The sequence below is a fragment of the Cryptomeria japonica genome, chromosome 4, assembly GCF_030272615.1.
Source record: "Cryptomeria japonica chromosome 4, Sugi_1.0, whole genome shotgun sequence".
Classification (NCBI taxonomy): Eukaryota; Viridiplantae; Streptophyta; class Pinopsida; order Cupressales; family Cupressaceae; genus Cryptomeria; species Cryptomeria japonica.
In genome coordinates, this window is record NC_081408.1 from 408,261,020 (window position 1) to 408,287,812 (window position 26,793).

Here is a 26,793-nt window from a genome sequence, read left to right on the forward strand (position 1 = left end):
TCACTAGTGTCTTCTCCTTCTGACACCCTCAAGAATCTTTAAGGCTCTGATACCACCTGATGCGGAGTGGGCAACAAGAAGGTAAGAAGACCCAATTCACCCTTCTAAGCCTAAACAAGGCTTATCTCAACCCACAACTAGGGTTTTACACACACACTAATGTACTCAATCAACCACAACACTTTATAAGGAGGGTTAGGGCTATTTGACAACCAAGGACACTCATCCTATTCCTTTCACCCAAGTTTGAATACTTCTTGTTGTACCTGGGTCAAGGAACCCTCAATTAGGCCTATTCCTTGTAGCCTTATCTGACCGATATTTCCCAAACAATTCAAATTTTACTCAAAGCATCCTAGGAAAAAATTACATTTTAGAGTACCCTTTTGGGTTTTACATACAATTCCAAGATATAGAGTTATGACCTTTCTCCAGCACCCCTAAGCACCTACTAGGTTTGCAGACCTAATAGGCCTAATTAGGTCCGTTTTCCAAAGCAAATACTTAAGAATGGGGTTGTAGAATCTAACTCACACCTTAGGAATGTTACTTATGTATCTAATGAACCAAAACCACCCTTATAATAGTTCCCAAACTCTCCTTAGGTGACTGTTCTTTCATTCCTCCTCAAAGCTAGGCTAAACACATGGTTTTGTTTAACCTTGGGTATGGTGAAAACCACATCAAAACTGGTGCAGGGAACCTAACACTCCAAGCATGCAATTTTGTTTTCTTTTAATTTTTGTGTGTTGTCTTTTATGATTCAATAATGGACCAACCATTTGGGACTCAGTAGAGCCATGGTTGAGTTGTCTAAGTTTTGAATTGTGTCATTTGTGTTCAGGATGTTGTCAGCCTAAGGAGTTGAAATGCTAAGGTAGATCACAGGAGTAGTACTCCAAATGATTATTATCATGTAATAGGGTTCTATTGTATTGTTTTTAGGTCTTCTAGGGTGTTTCAGGACCTTCAAGAGCTTTGAAATGAATTAGAGTGAAAAGTTGCATCTCAAGAGTAAAAAGTTGTAAAAAGTTGTTGAGCAAAATTTTGTAATTTTTGCAAAAGTTGCATTTTTGGAAGATGGAGTTGCAAAGTTGGTTGAACCAAAAAAACATCATCATATAAGCCAAAATATAATTCATTGTACGGGTTGGAGAATTGGGAATGCAAGAACAAGTTTTTGTGTTGCAAGTAAACCTTGTTTTCTTCACCGTTTAACATTTTTATTGAGTTTTCATTGCTTTGTACAGTCCAGTACGGACTTGGTTATAGAATTTAATTGTAGGGAATGAGTTTCCATTTAATTTATGTTCTAATAATATTAATTTTTAGGAATGACCATCTTTAGTTGCAAATATATCATCCATTCTTTGCAACTAGGTGTAAAACCCTTGCAAGTAGGGTTTAAGAGCAAAAATGGCTCTAACCTAAGCATTCATTGATGGAACCTGTTGAAATAAAGTGAAATGATAGGTTAGGTTCTGTACATAGATTTATAATATGGTTTTTTTTTTTAGGTCTTTGTGGAGGAGATACAATGAAGCCCTAGGCTCACCGTTGGGAGTTGGCGAGTTAGGATAGCAGAATATGTACAAATTTTGAGCACATGTGGATTGGTGGAACACAAAATGTCACATGGCTGGAAATCCCTTTGAGTTCCCTTTAATAATCCTAAATTTTTTTGAGAATGTGTTTTGACTGGTGAAGGGTTTTAGAACCATCTTTCCAAGTCACCCGGGTAGACCTAAACCCTTGAAATTAGTGCAGTATTGGAAACCCTATGTGTACAAATAACCCAGATGCAATTTTCCAATATTGTCTGTAACTCTGAAAAGGGTACTCGAATCTATAATTTATTTGTGGCCTTGTTTGGGGAATTTTCAAACTAAGTCTTGAAAACCAGTCTAGGAGGGTTAATCCAATTAGGCCTATTTGAGCCCGGTAGAGACCAACAAAGGCTAGGACACCATGGCGATGGGTTTGGAGATGCTAAAAGCCTCAAAAGACTTCAAAGACACTATGTAGATGTATTTTGAGCCCATTGAATGCGGTTGGAGTGTTGTGATCCTTGCAGGAGTTGTTGGAGCCTAGAAGTGGTGTGTGGAGATTGAGGTGACAACCTTAACAGGAGGAGTTGATTGTCTAAGACCAATGGCTACATCTTGGAGGCAAGCAAAACTAGTTCAGACCTTGGAGGTTTCAATAGCAAAACCCCTACTAAGTGTCATTGGATAGGCTTGAGTAGTTGAAGGGTTGAGTAAGACAAGTCAATCTAGAAGGTGAATTGAACCGAGCTCCTAGACTCTTTGCATCAGAGTGGTATCAGAGCCATTCTTTGAAAGGTTTGGTGTATGTAAGATTGTAAAGAATTAGAATCAAGTTCAATGCCTCCAAAGGAAATGACTCCAGAAACCATCTAACAGATGGTGGCAGAGATGATAGAAGGATTAAAGGATGCAGAAGGAAGTAGAGGAATCAGAGATGTTAAGAAGGAGAAGGGGAAGGTTAAGATAGAATGGAGTGATGAGACAGATGAAGAAGTGGAAGATGGAGAGGAACAAGAAGGGGTACTAATTCCTCAAGACCAAAAGCTATTCTTGGATGTAGTCAAATCCATCTCTAAAGATAACTTGGATGGATTACCCACCTATGGAGGAAATCTCAATGGAGAAGATTTGCTAGATTGGATAGAGACCCTAAATAATAATTTTGATTATAAGGAGGTAGCAGAGGAGAAAATAGTACAAGAAGAAAGGATACAAGAAGGTAAGAAGAAGATAACTTCATGGGAGCGTATGAAGATAAGGCTTAAGGCTCAATTCCTACCAGGGGATTATGAGGTTCAAATCCGCAAGAGACTGCAAAATCTGAAACAAAGGGAGTTAGATGTCAATGCATACACAAAGGAATTCCACAAACTCGGTTTGAGGGCTAGGAAGCATGAGAATGAAGTGGAGAAATTGGCTAGGTATGTGTTCATGGCCTTAGACAAAATATACAAGATGAGATAAGTATCCTCACACCAGACACTGTCCATAAGTGTTTTTAGTTGGCATTAAGGGCAGAGGAGAAGATCAAGAGGAGAAGTGAACAAAATCAGAAACATAGAGGTGGTAAGAATTTCAGAGGTAGAGGAACCTTTGGTAGAGGGTGTTGGAAACCTAAATTTTGGCAAAATTTAGGGTCCCCTCAATGAGATAATTCAATGGACACCCCTAAAAATGTACTCATAGATCTTGATTTTGGTAAGAAATTTGACCTTGCAGTTAGTTTTACCACTTATCAATAAGCATGATTATCCACATTGAGCTCCCCACTATCAAATTTAATACCTCTCTCAAACAACAAAATTTATGGTCCACACCATTTGGAGTCACACAACCATTCTAAGTAGCCATTTTTAAGGATTAATATCTTTCATGAGTCTTCATACTAATCTGTTTGTCCCAATCAATTCCCCTATCAACAAAGTATTCCTATACCAATTTGCAGATCCTCACTGCCTAATTTGCAATTTTTTCCTACACCCATATCATTTGCAATTTATTTCATTTCTTCATTAAAAACTATTACAAGTGGCCCTTTGTTTGAGTTCATAATTTGCAACCTGGCGATCCCAATATCAAACCAGTTGTTCCTTGCAATTCTCCATACCATTATGAACGCCTGTGCAAGTTTTGGGAGCCCTAACAATCCATTTGATATTTTTTCTAAGCTTAAACCAAATGCAATTTATGCAAATATAAAACTTGTACGAAGTGAAAGTCAATTGTGGAGCCTAATTTGGAAATTACTATCTTTCAACTCAGAAGGAATTTATCAGAGTTGTCAGTTGCATTGCAATCTTTGGTTAAATGTCTACATGATTGCCAACTTTCGTGACCTCATGGTATGATTTGGATAGTTTTCAACATTGATTCTGGATGCAAAAATCATGATTATACACTTTTTACAAAATGTCAGAATGCACAATTTGATAATGTTTAATCAATTCATGACCACAAATTTACTTGGAATTGATCTTGTCACCTGTTCAAATTAATTATTTGGCAAAATTCATTAGAACAAGGTATGAAGTGTCAGCTTTAGAAGAATGGTTTATTTGATCATCAGATGAGGTTAGTACTGTTACAAGTTCATTAATGAAAGACATCTTCTTTATGAAAATTGATAGTTCAAATTAATATATCTTATATTATTGAAACCAAATGTTTACTATATGTGGGGATAAATGTGGCTCCCATGAGGATAGAGGCAGACGAATGTCATGGTGTGCAAAGACAAGAGGAAATCATTTAAGATGATAGATGAGCAAGCAAAAAGGTGGGACCCACAAGTTAAAATAAATATTCATTATAAGTGAAAATGAATGTTCTTGGTAGGAACCTATAACTCGCTAAAAATAGTTGAAGGTTACCCTAAATCCAACTATAAAATAGAAGACTCCAAATAAAAAAATCGAGTGGTGGGCCCGTTTCTCTCCCAACTCCCATCAGAGTAACCTCCTCAATCGAAATAGAAACAAAATGTCCTCTTGATAGTGCAAGTTATGCCAATGAAACAATATATCGATGCTAGAGAAAATGGGATTTATCAGAAAAGGGTAGGAGCATATAATTAACAGGTATTGTGGTCATATATGCCTTGACAGATAGAAACAAGAAATGCCTCAAATAAATATGGATTCAACAGAGTTATTAAAAGGTTTTAGAAACCCTTGAGCAAAATGCAATCAACAAGCATTTTCATTTAAGTACAATCAACAGCCTTTTGGGAAAATTCTACAATCTTTTTGGTGTACTATGGAGTACTCATAACAGGGTATGAATATCCCCTATAGCACAACCAGATTGGGACTTCTATTAAAAGGCTGTGCTGGTAAACATTCTGAATGTGTAAGCAAATACATACCGCGGGTGGCCAAAATTTATTATTCCATCAGGTTAATGCCTTTCACAAGCATCATATTGATCTATTAAGATTTATGATCCGAATACAAGGGATATAACATTTTATGACAGTATCAAAGTCTAATGAACATAGGTATTGTCAATTATTGATTGAAGATAATGTGAATGATACGGATATAGTAGCAATGAGTTAACAATCTTACAAACACTCGAAAAGAATAATATCTCATGGCATGGCATGACTACAAGAATGCACAAAATAGATTTGGCAATGAGGTCTGAAAACCTTCGATCTACACATGAGAAGTTTTGATGGGTTCTAAATATATGAGATTTGTTCCCAGCATGGTTGTCTTGAGGATGTCAAATCGTGGTTGCATAGACGTACCTTCTTAAATGCTCACAAATCATATGTGCAATGTTCAAATCATAATAAAATTATATAATGAACAACTAGAAGGATATTGTTTAGGTGAGGATGGAATGGCATTTAATGTATCGATTGAGTTTTAGAATTTGCAACTAGAAACTAGTTACCCAAGAACACCAAATTATTCATTGTACCATGCCATAAGAGGATATTAATTCTAGTTATATTTTCACAACCCTAAATAGGGCAAAAATAAAATAAATTGGAAAGACTATATAGACTTGGAAAAATACAATTGGCAAATGTAAAATTAATCAATGAAGAACCTACAAGTGTGGACCCCACAAGCAAGTAGCTATCGGCCAAACATACACTGTCGACTTTAGTTTGAGATGGGCATCCCGATTTATCAAGCTATACAGATGAGAAAGTAAAGAGAGGAATCAATGTGATAAAGCTATGAGGAAGTATCCTATAAACATTTCACATAAACGATAAATCAGGTGAATACGCAAATTACTAGCAAAGGAGGAATAATGTCCGTGGCACTAAAGTAAAAATAACGATGAGTAAATTATTTTATTGGTGAGGTATATATTTCACTAAAATACCAATGGCAAGAAAACATAAAAAGGTGAGAAAAGAAATTTTACTTAAGGGTAAGGGTGAATGATACTATATGGTAAGTGTAGAAAATTCATAAAATTGAGATAAAGTGGGATAATAACTTAATTGGTGAAAACCTCAAGAAAATAAATTATTTGGCAAAGGATATTGATTTAACATATATATTACCAAGAGCGATATGTATATTTGGGAGAATTAACCTCTAAATTGGTGAGATGATTCAATGAGATTATGAAGGCCAACATTAAGTATAAGCATTATTTTTAAGGAATAAAAAATGTGGCGAGTGAAATAAGTTCATAATTACAAGTGAAAGAATATGAGGGAAATATTTTAACAAAGGGTCTTGTTTCACTTATAAAAGTAAAATGAAAAGTTAAAGGGGATTTTATTTTTACTTGTACTCTTCCACAAAAGGAATGGATGGTAGAAAGTTTTATTCATAGGTGAGGAAATTTTACATAAATGCCATATGAGTAAATATAAGAATACAAATGTGAAGATGTTGGCTGAAGAGGAGTGATATTCATTACCAAAGATTAATGTATTATGAAATACTTTAGTCATAAAGTATTATTCACAAAAAATACGAATTAAAGAGTGATTAAAGAAGTATCCAAATCTTGGAGCCAATTTTCATAAAAAATACAAGCACGAAGATTGCTAGCACAGGAAGAGTGTTGTTATTTTGAAGTGTGAAGATTAAAGTGATTCAAATTAAATATTTTAATCATAGTAAATTAAATGTAAAGTTGCACTGAACAAAGTGAAGGGTCATAACCCTAAAAACTGTAATATTATATATATATCTATGTGTGTGTGTGTGTGTGTGTGTGTGTGTGTGTGAGAGAGAGAGAGAGAGAGAGAGAGAGAGAGAGAGAGAGAGAGAGAGAGAGAGAGAGAGAGAGAGAGAAAGATGTACAATATACATCTGGCAATTTTTTGTAACTTTTAAAACTGTATTTTTCCTTTACATATGTGTTGTGACTTGTTTATTTCAATTGACAATTGTTCTGTGATATTGTCTCATAGAAGATAAGGTTGCTTGTATCTTCCTAGCGAAGTTTATGTTCCCACTGTTATTAATTTGAATAAAAGGCCTACTTGTGGATTGTATCAGTTCCTTGTAAGTCTTCCTTGAATGGTCTCTTAAAGTAAAGCTTAAATTCATTCGAGCAAATTATAGCACAAGACCATTAAAATGAACCTTTTTGAGGAAAGGTGACTGACAGATCTACCTGGGGGGTGATTAAAAAAATTGTCTCATAGAAGCATAATTTAAGTCTCGTTGAATTAATAGACTATGTGGCCCAAACAAGAGGAAAGGCACTGATCATTCATAAACAACAACTTTTTACCATATCAATTACCTTTACTTCAAAGAAATAGGAATAGTTGAGTAGGATATATAGAATCAATTAGCAGTAGTGAATACATATAAATTTCAAGCACAAAGATCGAATAACTTTCACAACAAGAAGCTTGAACTCATCTAAAAGCCACCTATCCTAGGAACATATGTCATTTTGAGATAGGGAAAGATTTAGATCAAGACACTCAATTTTCTATAAAAAGCTTTAGTCATCAAAAGTGACTAGTGAATAGGTATACCCACCTAGGTCTTGCAAAGCCTAAAGTGAGGGATTTAGTAACCAAATAGGTTCACTCTACAAGTTGGCCAAGTCAATTGGAGGGTTTGATCATAGGAGTTGGCATCTCCTTAGAACCTATCCAATCTGTTGATTTGAGATCCAACAGAGAGTAGAAAACATCAAGAAATGAAGAGCAGGAAAGCCAAGAAGGCAGTGGGGACTCACAAAGAGGAACATTTAGAGGATCCTTTAGGGGAAGAAGCAATTTTAGGGGCATGTTTGGAATCTCAGGAAGAGGAAATACAGTCTTCACTGGTAAGTTCTATCACTATAATCAAGCTGGACATACTATGAGTAGGTGCCTGGGAAAAGCCTCAAGTTCAACAAGCTCATACATGGGTGAAAGAAGGACTCAATTGGTGCAAGAGGAGGAAACTCAAAGTGAGACCTCTCTAATCAGCAAGGCAGGGCCAATGACAGATGGAGAAAACTTAATGATGAGAAGAACAATGCTCAAGATACCCCAAGCTCAAGCGCCACCACAGAGGAAAAGTTTGTTTAGGACCACATGTAAGTCACATGGGAAAATTTGTAAGGTGATTGTAGATTCAGGTTCCACTGAGAATATTTTCTCAGTTGAGATGGTGGATAAACTCAAACTAAAAATACTACCACATCTCACTCCTTACAAGGTATCATGGCTCAACCGGGGTCAACATGTCTTAGTTGATGAACAAGCATGGGTGGACTTTGAAATTGGTGAGTATAAAGACAAACTACTATGTGACATATTGCCTATGGATGCTTGTCATTTGTTGTTGGACTGTCCATGGCAATATGAAGTGAGAGCTAGTCATGATGGAGAAAAGAACAACTATCTTATCACCAAGAATGGGAAGAAGTACCAAATGGATCCACTACCTGATCGAAAAGAGGAAAAGAAAATAGGATCAAGTGTGATGTTGATGAGAGGTAGAGAGTTTCTCAAATTATTAAAGCAAGAAGGTCATCAAGGCCATGCTATAGTGTTGAAGCCTACAGATGAAGCTAAGGCAGATCCAATGAGTGAAGTGCCTCAAGAGGTGCAAGGTCTATTAAAACAATATGCAGAAGTTATAGGAGATGACATGCCTGATTCTTTGCCTCCAATGAGAGATGTAAACCATCAAATAGACTTAATACCAAGGGCAAATCTGCCAAACAAAGCTGCCTATAAAATGATACCTAGTCAAAATAAAGAGATCACCAAACAAGTGCAATAACTCTTAGACAAAGGGTTTATCGAGAAGAGTTTGAGTCCATGTGTTTTTCCTACTGTGTTAGTGCCTTAAAAAGGAGGAAAATGGAGAATGTGCATTGATTCAAGAGAAATTAATAAGATCACTATAAGTTATTGGTTTCCCATGCCAAGAATTGAGGGCCTATTGGACAATCTAGGAGGTGCATGCTACTTCACAAAGGTGGACTTGAAGTCTAGTTATCTTCAGATCATAATCAGACCTAGAGATGAATGGAAGACATCCTTTAGAACTAATGCACACCTATATGAGTGGTTGGTGATGCCATTTGGCCTCACCAATGCACCTAGTACCTTTCAAAAGCTCATGAATGAAGTCTTAGTTGATTTTATTGGTAGATTTGTTATTGTGTATCTTGATGACATTTTGATCTTCAGCAGGTCCAAGGAGGAGCACCTTAAGCATGTGGAGATGGTCTTGAAGAAGTTGAAGGTGACTCAACTCAAAATCAACCTTGAAAAATGTGAGTTTTTGAAAACAGAGCTAGCCTTGGTTTTGTTATTTCTCAAGGATGTTTAAAGATGGATCCAAGTAAGGTAGAAGCAATACTTAATTGGCCTATACCTAGGGGCATAAGTGACGTTATAAGTTTTCATGTAATGACATCTTTTTATAGGAAGTTTTTGAGAAGCTTTAGCCATGTTTGTGCTCCTATACTCAACACCATTAAAGGAGGGATTAAGTGTCACTTTAAGTGGATAGAGGAAGCCAATAAGGGGTTTGAAATATTTAAAACTAAGATAGAAGAGCTGCCAACCCTTAGATTGTTTGATTTCAATCAGTTGTTTATAGTAGAATGTGATGCTAGCCAAAGGGCAATAGGGTCATCCTACAACCTTCTTCTCAGAGAATTTAAATTAAGCTAAGCAAAGGTACTCCACATATGACTTGGAGTTGTATGCAATGGTACAAGCATTAAAGAAGTGGCGTCATTACTTGTTGCCCGAAGAATTTATAGTTTTCACTAACAACCATGCCCTTAGTTTCCTCAATGGGCAAGAGAAGTTGAACCAAAGACACCTAAAGTGGGTTGAATACCTATAATCTTATACCTTCACTATTAAGCACAAAAAGGGCACATCAAACAAGGTATCTGATGCACTAAGTAGGAGAGTCATGACTATGCAGAAGATACAATTGCAAAGTGTGGGTTTGAGTGAGTTAAAAGACCTCTACAAGGATGATAAGGATTTTGTAGAGATATATAGTGTTTATTCTAATTTTTCTAACAGCTCACATATCTCTTATTCAGAATACATGATACAGGAGGGTTTTTTTTCAAAGGTCATCTTCTTTGCATACCTCAATGTTCTATGAGATAAAATATTATCCAAGAGAGGCATCAAGGAGGTCTAGGAGGTCATTTTGGCATACATAAGACTTTGGAGCAAGTTGGTAGGTTTTATTATTGGCCCAAGTTGCAATCAAAAGTGAGAAGGTTTGTCAAGCAATGTACAATCTGCCAAAGAGAAAAAAGATCATCAAGTAATGCAGGTCTATATAAACCCTTGGTCATCCCTCAGAGGCCTTGGGAATGTTTGAGCATGGATTTTGTGTTAGGCTTGCCAAGAACTCCAAGGGGATTTGATAGTGTGTATGTGGTGGTAGATAGGTTCAACAAAATGGCACATTTCATCCCTTACAAGAGCACCAATGATGCCACCTATATTGCAAGTGTCTTCTTCAAGGAGATAGTTAGAATTCATGGTCTTCCAATCAATATTGTTAGTGATAGAGATGTGAAGTTTTTAAGCCACTTTTGGAGGACACTTTGGAGAAAGTTGGGCACCAAGTTATCCTTTTCATCTGCCTATCATCCTCAATCAGATGGTCCGACAGAGGTAGTCAATAGATCAGTCGGTAACTTGCTAAGATGTCTTACAAAACAACATGGGTAGACTTGGGATTTGGTTCTTAGTCAGGCAGACTATGCATACACTAACTCGGTGAACTGTAGCACAGGTAAAAGTCCCTTTGAGATAGTGTATGGATTTCATCCTAGGGGCATATTAGAGCTCAAAGATCTTAGTTCTATGGCACCTAAGAGTGCACAAGGTGAGAACTTTGTAGAAGGTATTAAAGAAGTGCATGATAAGGTAAGGCAATCCTTACAACAAAAAACCAAGGATTATAAGGTTCAAGCTGATAAAACAAGGAGGAATGTACAATTTAAAGTTGGAGATTTACTATTAGCATACCTTAGGAGGGAGAGACTTCCAAAAGGGCATCCTACCAAGCTAATGATGAAGAAGATTGGACCTCTCAAGGTGGTGCACAAATATGGATATAATGCATATGAAGTTGAACTTCCTCCCACCTTGGGTATATCTCCTATCTTCAATGTATGTGATCTCTATCCATACAAGGGAGAATTACAAAGAAATCAGTTGCGCATATCATCACAAGTTAATGAAGATTGGGTGAGGGATTTACCACCAAGCCAACCGGTCAAGTTATAGAGTATCTTGGACACCAAGGTAGTAAAGAAGACAAGGAAAGGATTCTAAAAGAATTATCTTGTCAAGTGGGAAGGGTTACCTAATTCAAATGCTATGTGGATGTTAGAGTCAGATATACTGCAACATGGAGTTGAGATTGCAAACTTCTTAACTCAAGGGACTTGAGTTCTTTGTCCCAGGGGAGTATGGTGCAGGGCACCTAACACTCCAAGCATGCAATTTTGTTTTCTTTTAAGTTTTTTGTATTGTCTTTTATGATGCAATAATGGAACAACCATTTGGGACTCAATAGAGCCATGGTTGAGTTGTCCAAGTTTTGGATTGTGTCATTTGTGTCCAAGATGTTGTCATCTTGAGGAGTTGAAATGCTAAGGTAGATCACAGGAGTAGTACTCCAGATGATTTTTATAGGGGTCTATTGTATTGTGTTTAGGTCTTATAGGGTGTTTGAGGACCTTCAAGAGCTTTGAAATGCATTAGAGTGAAAAGTTGCATCTCTGGAGTAAAAAGATGTAAAAAATTATTGAGCAACATTTTGCAATTTTTGCAAAAGTTGCATTTTTGGAAGATGGTGTTGCAAAGTTGGTTGAACAAACTAAACCATCAGCATATAAGACAAAATATAATTCATTGTATGGGTTGGAGAATTGGGAACGCAAGAGAAAGTTTTTGTGTTGCAAGTAAACCTCATTTTCTTCACCGTTTAACAGTTTTATTGAGTTTTCATTGCTTTGTACAGTCCAGTATGGACTTGGTTATAGAATTTTATTGCAGGGAATGAGTGTCCATTTAATTTACTTTCTAATAAGCTTTATTTGCAGGACTGGTCATCTTTAGTTGCAGAGATATCATCCATTCTTTGCAACTAGTCGTAAAACCCTTGCAAGTAGGGTTTAAGAGCAAAAATGGCTCTAACCTAAGCATTCATTGATGGAACCTACAGAAATAAAGTAGAATTATAGGTTAGGGTCTATACATAGGTTTATAATAGGTTTTTTTGTTGTGCAGGTCTTTGTGGAGGAGATACAATGAAGCCCTAGGCTCACCGCTGGGAGTTGGTGAGTTAGGACAGCAGAAGATATGCAAATTTTGAGCACATGTAGATTGATGGAAGACAAAATGTCACATGGTTGGAAATACCTTTGATTTCCCTTCCAGAATCATAAAAAAATTTTGAGTAGGTGTTTTGACTGGTGAAGTTTTTTAGAACCATCTTTCCAAGTTACCCGGTTAGGACTAAACCCTTGAAATTAGTGCAGTATTGGAAACCCTATGTGTATGGATAAACCAGATGCAATTTTCTAGTATTTCTATAACTCTGAAAAGGGTACTCGAATATATAATTTATTTGTAGCCTTGTTTGGGGAATTTTCAAACTAAGTCTTGAAAACCGGTCTAGGAGGGCTAATCCAATTAGGCCTATTTGAGCCCGTTAGAGACCAAGAAAGGATAGGAAACCATGGTGATGGGTTTGGAGATGCTAAAAGAATAAAAATACTTCAAAGACACTATGTAGATGTATTTTTATCCCATTGAATGTGGTTGGAGTGTTGTGAACCTTGCAGGAGTTGTTGGAGCCTAGAAGTGGTGTGTGGAGATTGAGGTGGCAATCTCAATAGGAGGAGTTGATTGTCTAAGACCAGTGGCTACACCTTGGAGGAAAACCAAAGTGGTTCAAACCTTGGAGGTATCAATATAAAAACCCCTATTAAGTGCCATTGGATGGGCTTTAGTAGTTGAAGGGTTGAGTAAGACAAGTCAATCCAGAAGGTGAATTGTACCAAGCTCCAAGACTCTTTGCATCAAAAAATCACTCCTAGATTCCACCATTTTGGAATCACAATATACACACTCTCAAACTACATTTACCAAAGGGTTGATGAGTTCCTCAATAGGATTTTCAGGTTAGGGTCATGTTTTTGGTGAAACCCTATGTATCGGGTCCTTGAGTGACAGTTTTTGATAAATTGCCTTCAACTTGCTCCAAACTCCACCAATTCAAGTCAGACCACTTGCATTTGAACATACACTCACACCAGAATCTAACCAATTTAATATTTCATGCCAACCAATGCTTTGTCAGATCGTACAGTACGGAAAATAATGAAGAATGGGCAAAAATCTGAGTTTTTTGTTTATTCAAACCACCAACTTCGTACATGCATCATCCAACCCACTCATAGATGATCTCAAAGGAACAAATAGGCCTTCCCCAAAAAAATATAGCTTCTTTCCAACTATTTATGATAGTTGGAACTTCTTTGCCAACCGGTGGGTAAATGTTGCTTAGTAACTTTTGCAACTTTTTACATCTTTTGACAACTTTTCAAATTGGACATTCCAAAGTCCCTAATGGACTTGTAGACTAATCCTAAGCCTAAAAAAACTTAAGGGAAAACTTAACAACATACCTCCTACCCTAGATGAACCCATGCTCAGAATTGGTCACTAGGTTTATAAATGACCTAGAGCCAACTGACCTTACAAGAGGTTCTTTATTACATTCATAGGTTCCAAAGATCTACACTGATTCAAAACACCATCCTAGGGTGTAAGACCACCTACCAACACACAAATAACAAACAAAATCCAAAACCAAGAGGTGACCTTCACCAAGTAGTCCTTAAGAAATTAGAAGGAGACAAGCAGAAATGGTAGGAGGAAACTGACAAAGAAACTTTTGAGCAAGAGGTCGGTGAAAAGTTAGAGGACTTTTCTAAGAAACAACAACATGGTTATGAATAGGTACTTCAAGAAAACCTCACTCAGAAAATCTCACAACCCACACCATAGCATGAGGATGCCATGCAACAACCTCCACATGAGAAACATGTAAATGGGGAGAAACTAGAAGATGAAGAGCATGAATAGAAAATAATCTCGTATGGTAACTACTGAAGTCACCACCCCATGTAGACAACAAGATTATAGCATTTCACACTGGTTAAACTTCAACTTCCAAAAGAAGAATAAAATCATCCTCCTAAGCATCACCTTGTAGGATGTCATAATCGAGTCTCTGAGGAGAATCAAAAGAGCCAAAACTCTCCACCACCTTTCAAGGAGTGATTCGGGAGGTGTGATCGCTAGCATAGCTGCCCTAGTGCCAAACATGGAAGGAGAACAACCGACATCCCCAAAATACCAAATCTCACAAGTAAATCTTGGTAAGTAGACCAAATGGGGAGAAATAGCTTCCCTAGATGTGGCTACTGCCTCTATAAAGACAATAATAGAAAAAGAACATAAGTCCAAGAAGGAGGTTAAATCCCCAATTAAAGCAGTACAAGCAGTTGATTGTTGAGATGTCAAAGCCACTAGATTCAAGGGCTAGTGGTACTTTGCTTTCCACCTCAACCCTTTCACAAGAAGAAGTTAAAGCATTATATGAAATGTGAAAGGTGGAAACCACAGTTAAAACATGGGCATAAGATCAACTGAGCAAGGTGAGGATGTTTTTGCAATACATTGTGGAGATATTTGAAGATGCCCACATAAGCGAGAAGGTCCTTATCTTCCATTCTGCATAATGGGAACAACAACTTGATAGCTTTTCAAAGCTGGCCAAAACACTGAAGAAGATCAAGGGGCTGGGAGAAGATGTAATAGCTAAGGAGAACTTGTTGGGAGGAGAAAGCATCAACAACTTACAATCATGTATTGATATCTTGGACCTAAAAGTAGAAATGATAGATCAGTGCAGGGTCAAGATACTCAAAGAATGCCCTTCTTTCTTTAGCTTGTTGGAACAATATGAATAGTTTGTGACAAAGTTCTTAGGTAAATGTGACTTCAATCTAATGCAGGATGGGGCACTCCACCAAGATATTGTTCTCAATCGATGGGACGCCTATGTAGTTAACTAGTTCTCATCCACCACTGAGTTCAACATTGAAACCGTGAACATGTACATGTATTTGGTTTTCCAATGTGAACAAGCCAAATCAATGATGGATGAGATGGTTGATAGGTTGGAAAACATAAAGGAGGCACTAAGGGTTTCCAAGTTTTGAATTAAATATGTGTCTGACCCGCCAACCGCTATAGTAGACTGCTACCTTGGAAACTACTACAACTACAAGAGATCCATACAAAGGACACAAGATTAAACTTGCAGTCTATTCCAATTAGCACTCAACTCCAGTGCTAACCGTAGTTTTGGGAGAAAATCAAGGAACACATGTCATGCACCCGCCAGTTCCGGGAAGCAATATCATACAACAAGGCTCCAACATGCAGTCAAATTGAAAGAGGACTCTTCGTTCTCCTTTGAGTAGCATTAGTTAATAGAGGTTCATAGGTAGTGACTTGCATGTCACTTGTGACCTCCCCCATTTCATAGTTGTGTTATGGGCACTATTTACTCTTGGGTTATAGGGATTGAGATACTATAAAATGGAAGGGATCCGGTCATTTTGAGGGTCTGAGGATTGATGATTCAAGGCTAGTAATTAGGAAATCTAACTTTGTATGCAACTTTATATGTATTTTCTAACTATTGAAACATTCTTATTTATTCTTCAAATCAATACAAGCAACATGTGGATTGCATGATCTACAAATGTGTCTTCGTGGTTGATGCCTCTCGTAGTTTGGTATCTTCTCTCATTTCAATCAGCAATTTAGTATTTCAGTTTTGTCATTACATGAATCATATTGCGCATGTAAATGGTATATGAGGATGAAGTGATAATGCATCATTATGACCTTTAATATCTAGTTTTGTTTGTATGTGAGTTGATTGGCTTTGCATTCTTATTGGAAAGATACTTGGTTGTTATTTTGGATTTTATTGATAACACTTTGTTGCGATGCATCAATTTCGTAATTCACTCAGTTGTATGTACTGATTTTGTTATTTCTTGTTACCCTGATCTATCTTTTGATATTTATTTATTAAGTGAAATTGAAAATACAAAAAAAGGAATTCACATGTTTTATTCATACCATCAAACCCCTTGATTGTAACCGAATATGTAAATGCTAATTTTCCATGCACTATTGTGACCCAACTAAAGAAACCTTGGAAGGATAAGAATTTCCAAGTTTCTTATCCTTTTTCAGGAGAAGCTTTGCCTCATGAAGCTTTACATCTTTTAAGACAGCCTAGTAGAGGTTACTGATGTTCAGGTTGGTATATAAAGGACATATCAATTGTGTTAATAAATATGGATAGATGGTGTGCACAAGTATGGAGATAAAATAGTAAGATAATGTGATGTGTGTTTGAAGTAAAGTGGAGTTTCAGATGTGTTATAGAGAAAAGTTGTATTAGACGAGTATTAAGCTAGAACTATTATCTACATGTTAGGAGATATTATTCCTTCTACAATTCAAATTTCTTATTCCTATCATATTTGACAATTGTTTTGTATCTTGCCCTGAAGAAGTGCTCTTTAGTTGTGCAAGTCCGTCTTTTGTATCTTGCCTAAGGTTGTGCACCTTAGTTTAAAAGTTTGGAGCATTGAGCTACCTAGCCTATGGCCTAAATCATTGTAAATAGTTGTTATATTTATTGTGAGTCAGAATCTCATTGTTTTTTTTCCCAATTTATATTTTCCATGTAAAAATCCTAGTGTTCTTATGTGGATGCATTTGTTGTTTTTGTTATTTACTTTCATGCACATAAATTGAATGAAGATTATGGTTAAGTGTTTTAATCTAATTAAGTTTTAGTACTTATCAATTCACTTCCCCCCCACTTTTAGCATCTAGTAGTGTTCAACATTATTAACTAAGGAATCATATCTTCTTGGATGATGCTAGTACTATATGTGCAATTAAGAATTCTATGTTGTCCTATCAAATGTGTATAACAAGTTTTAAACTAGATTAACCCTATTGGAGCAACTTAATTGATAACATAATTATCTATATTTACAAGTTTAACTATATAGAAATTGCTATAGGTAGATACTCCTAACAACTTCAACTATGTTGCAACCACTTGTATACAACTAGTTTCTAAAAAAATTAACTTGAATCAATAAATGTAAATTGACAGTTTATTCTAATATTAGTATAATTTAAACAATGAGGAGTATTGTGATTGTCTCAAGTGGCTCTTTCTTAAGTAGCTGCAATCCCAAAATATTTTTATCAAATATTAACTACAAGTTCCATTGATTGAATCCACTGCTTATTGTATTTCAAAATTGATAACACAAACTAATTAACATGATACTAATTTAATAAAAGTATTGATAACCAAATTTCTAGCGTGCACACGCACACACACATATGTACACATATGTATATATGTACATATATGTGTATATATACATACATATATACATATATTACACACACACACACACATATATGTGTGTGTGTGTGTGTAGGTATGTATGTATGTATGCATACACACATGTATATATATATATAATTATATATGTATATGTTTGTATGTTTGTATGTATCTATGTATGTATGTATATATGTGTGTATATATATGTGTGTGTATATACATGCATGTATGTATATGTATATACATATGTATATGTATGTATATATATGCATATATACATGTATGTATATATACATACATATACATACATGTACTGGATAAACCCACGTTAAGATTCTCTGGCCTTCACAGATTCTATACTACCCGGATTAAGGGCTCACTATCGGTCGGATAGTTTGTTGCAGGGTTCCAAGATTCGCACATGTATGTATATATATGTATGTATACATACATATATATACATGTATAATGTATGTACGTATATATGTATGTATGTATGTATATATATATATACATATATACATACATGTATACATGTATGTATACATACACACACACACATTTGGGCCCTCACCTTGGCATTCGTATCTATGTATGTATGTATGTGTATTTACATACATATGTGTGTGTGTGTGTATTTATGTATGTATGTATGCAACGTCCTAAATTGTAAGTCCGCATTTGGGCCTTCACCTTGGAGTTTGTGCTCTAAGTCTTAAAAGGGACCTGTTGTACATACATACATACATACATATCTATGTATGTATGTGTATGTATATATGTGTATATATATATGTATGTATGTATGTATGCATACATACATATATGTGTATATATATATATATTTATATATATATTTATGTGTACATATATATTTATGTGTATAAATACATATATATGTATATATATCAATATATATACACACATATATATATATGTATTGATATGTATATATATATATATCAATACATATACATACATACATATATATATACATATATATATATATATACATATATATACATATATACATATACATACATATATATATACATATACATACATATATATGTATACATATACATATACAAATACATATACATATATGTATATGTGTATGTATATACACACACACACAAATATATATATGTCTGTGTGTACATACATATATATGTATATATATTTATATATACATATATATGTATATATATTTATATATATATATGTATATATATATATACACACACACACATATATAGATATGTATATATATGTGTATACATATACATATACACATATATACATATACATATATATATATACATACATACATACATACATACATACATACATACATATATATATACATATACACATACATATATATCAATACATATATATATATACACACATATACCTATATGTATGCATGTATATGTGTACATATACATATACATATATATTTATACATATACATATATGTATATGTATACACATATATCTGTTTATGTATAAGTATATGTATATACACATATATATGTATATATAAACATGTATACATACATATATACACACACACACATATATATGTATATATATAAAATCATATGTATATACATATGTATACATATGTATATACATATGTATATATATGTGTATGTATGTATGTATGTATGTATGTATTGATAACACAATGATGAACCACTAGTACCAAACCGGTACTGAGAGGGGGGGGTGAATCAGTACAAACACAAATACAGTCCAAAACCAGTTTGACAACAAATACTCCAAATGACTGACAAACAGGGATACTGGTTAAAACAGAGTACAACCGGTAACATCCAGTACAACTCAAACAGTCATAAACCGGTCACTCACTAAGCTTTCCTCTTAGCTCAATACTATAGTACCATTACGCTCTCATGCATGAATAGGTAAACTAACATCAGATCTTCATAACAGTGAGTTCAATATGTTTTATAGACAGGCATAAAACATAGAACCATCATATGCTCAACAGGTAAAAACAAAGCATCACAAGATAAAAGCATTACACATGACACACATATTTTTCACGTGGAAACCCAACTGGGAAAAACCACGGTGGGGATGATTACCCACAAGTTGCTTTTGAACTCTTTTGAAGTCCACTTTGTTAGGAGCCTTGTCTGGTTAAAGACATTACAATAGGTTCTGCTAGGAACCGATCCTGTTAGGGATCACCCGGTTAAGGGATGGCTATAATACCCGGTTAAGGGTTAAACCCGGTTAGGGTTACCTTGTTAGAGGATTTCAAGAACTCAATAGCTAAAGGATCTCCAAAGCTCTATAGCTTCTCAGAACTCATTAACCTTGAGTTACCCTGTTAAGGGATTTGAATCAAGCCAGTTAAGACTACCTTGTTAAGGGATTTTGCATCAAGCCCAGTTAAGGCTACCCTATTAAGGGATTTCACAACTGTTGAAGTGGTTAAAGATCAACAGGAATTACAATGATCTGGTAACAACACTCAATGCTAATGCATATCCATTTTGGCTCCTCTTCTCCTTCTGCACATTCACTTTGCAGATATCTCTTCTCTCCTTTGGTCTGGCAAGAATCACATATCACTTCCCTTGGATACACACTTATAACTTTTGCCAACAACATTAGAAAGAAACACAACATCGACCTTATAGGAAATAGATAGGTCGATAGCAAAAACCCTAAACCCTAAACCTGTTAGGTTAAGCAATTCAAGCGGTTCAATCCTGACTATTGAATCATATTGCATTAAATGCAACAATCTTGAATCGATCTCAAGACATTCTCCATCATCCATTTTCCACCGATTTCATGGCGGTTGATAACCCATCACATGTTATCATCGTTTGACAAACTTCGCACATTCCCGAGGTAGATAGGAATAGTCTTCTTCATACAAGATCCTTCACGCGCACAGAGCTTACTTGGCAACACGATCTATTCTCCATTATACTGCTAACTCATCACACAAAGATCACCAATTGAGTCACACAGGCTTGAGGTACTCCAACTGGAAATCCTAAAGTGGAAACTACCTACCAACCGGTAGTAACACAATGCTTCCATGTGCCAGTTCCCATAACTGCATGCTGGTTCATCTTGAACAAATATGTCACTTTACTTTGGCATATAAACCGGTTCATACATATGTTGGTTCCTCTCTCTTTTCACCTATCAGATGTGTTGGTTCACACCATGTCACATATTGACATCAATGACAATCATACAATGTCATTATGTCTTCATGTCAGTTCACATAATGCCAACAATCTCCCCCTTTGGAATTGATGGCAATATACAAAGATATCTCTCTGCTTCACATCTTCTCCCCCATTTGCTACAGATATCTTTTCGCTTCACTTCTTCTCCCCCTTTGACAACAATGTCAAAGTGGAGGCACAAGCATCTCTGTTCCATTATGCTGCTCCCCCTGAGGAGTAGCATCCTTCAACACATCAATCAACAAAAATTTGACTTTACAATACCTGACTGATGTGGAACAATTACTTTTAGTTCACCTCCTGAAGGGGCAATACACCTAATTCACCTCTTAAGTGCACAAATGTAGTCTTTGGGAGAGGCTTGGTGAATATGTCTGCTAACTGCTCCTTACTGGAAACATGTTCCAGTGCAATCTTTGTTGGCAATATCACATTATAACAGACAATGAAAGATTGTTGACATTTCAATAAGGATATTGAGAAGGTTGTTGATGATTATGGACATAACTGATTAAAGATGTTTTACTATCTTGATATTATTATTTTATCATTGATGTCAAGAAATTTATTTTCTAATTCAGTATGATGTTGCCATATCTTGAGAAGTATGATATGATGATTATAAAGAAGTCGGTAAAAGACACAGGAAAGAATATGATGAATAAGGGGACAATTTATTCAATGGGAAACTACTACCGAGTCAGACAATGATGAGATCTTGATGTTTTAGATTGTTTTAACATCATACATATGTTGTAAAATGTAAAGGTTAATACTATACTATGTTATCAGGCAAAGAACCTAGTCGCTAAAGCCTAAGGTTATCGCTATTGGTTAATGAAGGCAGAATGTCTACCGAGTAAAGTTTAGTATTCACCGAGTTGTAACCGAGCTATAACAGAATGCATTAAATGTTTACATGTGGTATTTAATGAAAGAAGCTGATGAGCTGGAGCGGATCAATGATTGGTAAGCCGTGGAAGAAGTTTGTTAACAAATCTAAGGCAATGGAAAGTCGGTAGGAAGATCTACAACTCATATTGAACCGCATTACCCTAACACAAGTTCCAAGACAAATATGCAAGTTCCAGGGTGGGGTAAAACATTTTCAGATTGAAAGATACATTGAACTTGGACAAGATTGAAGATCTGATGGCATGATTGATTATGGGAAATGTGATCAAGGAGATTAAGTGGTTAGCAGATTGTTTATAAATAGGAAACTATTGATAAACAATGTATGTGGGAAAGTGTATGCACAGGGATGCTACATAGTGATTACCGAGCACAGAAGCTTGAAGACCTATTAGAATAACAGAGTATTGATGCCCAACAGATAGACAAGATTAGTTCTATGTCTAGATTGTATTGAACAAATAGGAATCTACTTTAGCATTTTAGATGCGAAGTTGCAGATAGATTTTCATTACTGTTATTTTGTGAAAGTGATAGGAAATCTCTTAACCAAGTGAACTTAACAGTCTTATATGTAAATCCTCTAGCAAGGTGACATTCTGATTGAGTGTTTGAAATCCTTTGACAAGGTCACTTCTAACAAAGTGAAGATCCTAACAGATCTAAGGGAAATCCCTTAACCGGGTCACATCTAGCAATGTGTTTGTAATCTTTAACAGGATTTGCTTTTAACTGAGCATACTCTAGAAAAGTATATTTCTTAGTGGGTCCGAAATCTCACAGTGGTTTTTCCCTATTTGGGTTTCCACATTAAATCTGGTGTTATGAGGTTTATATTGTTCATATGCTTTTGAGTTTTCATGTTTGACAGTTTTTGGTTATATGACTGATATATATGTTACCGAGGTTGAATCTGATGTTTTTATGGATGATTAAGTTTGTATGATTCACCCCCCCCCCTCTCATCTTGTTGGCTATTGGATTTGTACTTATATTAAGTATCAAAACTATCAATTGGTATTAGAGCTTTGGACTCAAAAAGGAAAGTTTAAAGGCACTTGAGTTAAAAATCCAAAGATGTATAAGAGGGATGCACCGAAGTTGAACAAGTCAAGTTTCTCTACATGGCAAAAAAGGATGAAGCTACATCTATCAGGAGTTGGAGAATATGCTATATACTATTTGGAGAATGATTTTGCTGCACCGAGCACCTATCCATTGACTATGGAAGAGATAAAGGCGAAGCAAGAACATATTCAAGCAATGATTGAAATAACATATGCATTGACCGATTCAGAGTTTAATGATCTAGAAGGCTGCAATGATGCAAAGGCAATGTGGACTAAGCTCTTATCTGTATATGGAGGAGATGAACATGTTCAAAGAGAAAAAGTAGATAGTTTAAGAGGACAACTTGAATCTATGAGGATGAATGAAGGTGAGAACATAACTCAGTACAGTACAAGACTAAAGGAGATTGTAAATCAAATCAAAGAAGCAGGAGGAACTATTGAAGAAAAGGATGTAACAAGTAAGTTGTTAAGAACCCTTCTACCTACCTATGCAATTTGAGTCTCTGCAATCAATGAATTGAGGTCTGTACCTAATATGCCAGTTTCCTTGGATGCTACTATTGGTAAGCTACATGCATTTGAGTTAAGTAATTTTGATAACAGTGGGTCATCGGTAAATAAAGTTGAATTTGCATTTAGTTCTTTTCATCTGAATGAATCTAATGATTACAATGAAAGAAAGTATAAGTACTCTAAAGGAGATCACAGTGGAGCAAGTGAAAGATTTCGGAAGAACATGGAAGAAGTACACAAACTATATGAAGAAATCAGAAAGCAAGAAGAGTTTGAAGCACTATTGGCCAAAAGGTTATCGAGAGGCAAAGGTAAGTATAATGGAAAACTACCTTTGAAATGTTTCAATTGTGATAAGATTGGACATATGGCTTCTAACTGTCCTGACAAAGATTTCACTGAAAAGAGAGATTACCGAGATGACAAATAGAAAGATAACCATTATAGAGGACACCGAGACTTCAGAAGAAGAGATAGAAAGACATGCTTAATTGTTGATGAAGAATCTAATGATGATAAATCAGATAAGACTAATACAGAGGAAGTTGTTTATGTGGCTATCAAGGATGGATCAGATGAAGAAAGGTATGAAGAAAAAGCCCTAATATCTCACATAAACACTAATGGTTCTTGGATTATAGATAGTGGATGCTCGCATCATATGACAGGAGATAAACACAAGTTTGTTATGTTAGCTGATTATGATGGAGGCTATGTTAGATTTGGTAATGATGCACCATGTCCGGTAAGAGGTAAAGGATCCATAACACTTCTTGATAATGCAAGATGCAATGATGTTTATTGGGTTGAAGGTTTGAAATACAATTTGTTGAGTGTAGTACAACTAAACAACACAGGTTACCGAATAGAATTTTAGAAAGGAATTGTCAAAGTTCATGACAAGAATGGAAAGTTAGCTGCTACCGGGATATAAACAAAAGGTAATACATTTCACCTTGATTCAAAACACAATAAGTGTTTGCATGAAAAGATTGATGATACCTGGTTATGGTATAAAAGGTTTTGTCATGTTAATTTTGATAATCTGATCAAAATAAGTAAGAAGCACCGAGTAAGAGGTCTACCGAGTCTTGAAAAACCTGAGAATGCTATGTGTCGAGGATGCCAGATGGGTAAGATGACAAGATCAAGCTTTACAAGTAAGTCCACTTCTAAGGGAATTTTAGATCTTGTGCACACTGATCTTTGTGGTCCTATGAAAGTTCAAAGTTATTATGGTGATAAGTATTTCATATTATTTGTGGATGATTATTCAAGGATGATGTCAGTAATGTTTTTAAAAGAAAAATCAGAAGCTTTTCAAATGTTTAAATGGTACAAGGCTAGAGTTGAAAATGAAACATGAAGACAACTGAAATGTCTTAGATCAGATAGAGGAGGAGAGTTCACATCTGATGAGTTCAACCTATTTTGCAATGATCATGGTATAAAAAGACAAGTCTTTGCACTGAGAACTCCATAGCAGAATGGAATAGCTGAAAGAAGAAACAGATCTATTGTGGATTGTGCTAGAACACTAATGATTGAAAAGAAGGTGCCACAAACATTTTGGAGAGAAGCAATAAGCATAGTTGTTTACACCTTGAATCGAGTTCGATTGAAGAAAGGTACTTTGAAGACACCTTATGAAATCTGGTATGGCAAGAAACCTAATGTAAGTTATTTTAAAATATTTGGAAGTAAATGCTATGTTCATAAAGATGATAGAAATGGCAAGTTTGATCAGAAAAGTGAAGAAGGAAAATTTCTAGGATATTCTTCTAGAAGAAAAGCATTTAAATGTCTGATCAAATCATCTAACAAAATAGTAGAAAGTGCAAATGTGAAAATTGATGAATTTGTAGAAAGAAATGATGAAGGAAATTCCAAAGAACCAGAAGACTATGATGAATTTGTCTATGTGCAACCGAGAAGTCCTACCGAGATAACTATTGAAGAAAATGAAGAAAATATCTAGTTACCGAGTGATGAAGAAGATCATACAGAGCCTTCTGAACCTATATTAGCCAAGTATGTCAGAAGACATCATGCACCAAGTCAGATTATAGGAGATAAGGATGATCTAGTGATGACAAGGAACAAACTAAGACAAAACACATGTTTGATATCTGAATTTGAACCGAGAATAGTGAAAGAGGCATTTAACAGTGAAGATTGGATAAATGCTATGACAGAAGAGATTGATCAAATCAAGAAGAATGACACATGGACACTAGTCCCAAGACCAAAGGACAAAAATGTAATCAGTACAAAGTGGATCTTCAGAAACAAGCTAAATGAAAAAGGGGAGGTCATTCGGAATAAAGCAAGATTAGTTTGCAAAGGTTATGCCCAAGAAGAAGGAATTGATTATGGTGAGACTTTTGCACTTGTTTCTAGACTTGAAGGAGTAAGAACATTGTTGGCATATGCTGCTTTCAAGAACTTCAAGGTATATCAAATGCATGTCAAATCTGCATTTTTGAATGGAATATTAGAAGAAGAAGTTTTCATTGAACAACCTGAAGGATTTGTTGAAGACAATAATAAAGATCAAGTATGTAAATTGAACAAAGCTTTATATGGTCTGAAACAAGTACCTAGAGCATGGTATGAAAGATTGCACTCTTATTTGATTAAGATTGGTTTTATAAGGACAAGTGAGAACAACAACATGTACATGAAGAATGATGAAAATGGAATACTAATCTCAGCCATATTTGTTGATGATATTATATTTTGTGGAAATGACTCTTTATGCAAGAACTTTGGAAATGAAATAAGCAAAGAATTTGAGATGTCATTAATCAGTGAGATAAAGTATTTTATAGGTTTACAGATACTGCAATTGAAAAATGAGATTTTCATTACTCAATCCAAGTACATAAAGGAAATCTTGAAGAAATTTGGAATGGAGGATTCAAAACCAGTAAGTACTCCTATGACTACCAACTGTAAACTATCAAAGAATGATGAATCTACATCTGTTGATGAGACACTTTACCGATCCATGATTGGAAAACTACAATATGTTGTTCACAGCAGGCTAGATATAGCACATGCAGTGGGTATTGTTGTAAGATTCTCTGCAGATCCTAAGGAAACACGCATGATGACAATCAAAAGAATTTTCAGATACTTAAAAGGCACTGAAGACTATGGCTTAGTATATCAGAAAGGAAATAATTTTGATTTAAAAGTTTATACTGATGCTGATTGGGCAGGCAACATTGATGATAGGAAAAGCACAAGTGGAGGAGCTTTCTTTTTAGGAGAAAGACTAGTGAGTTGGCTTAGCAAGAAACAAGGATGTGTTTCTCAGTCAACAGTCAAAGCTGAATATGTTGCTGCAGCACTAAATTGTACCAACATTGCATGGATCAAACAACTGTCGGAAGGTATAAATGAGAAAGTTACCAAGCCAGTAACTATATTTTGTGACAATACTAGTGCCATTAATATTTCAAAGAATCCTGTTATGCACTCTAAGACAAAGCACATATCTATCAAATATCATTATCTTAGAGAAGAAGCTCAAGAGAAG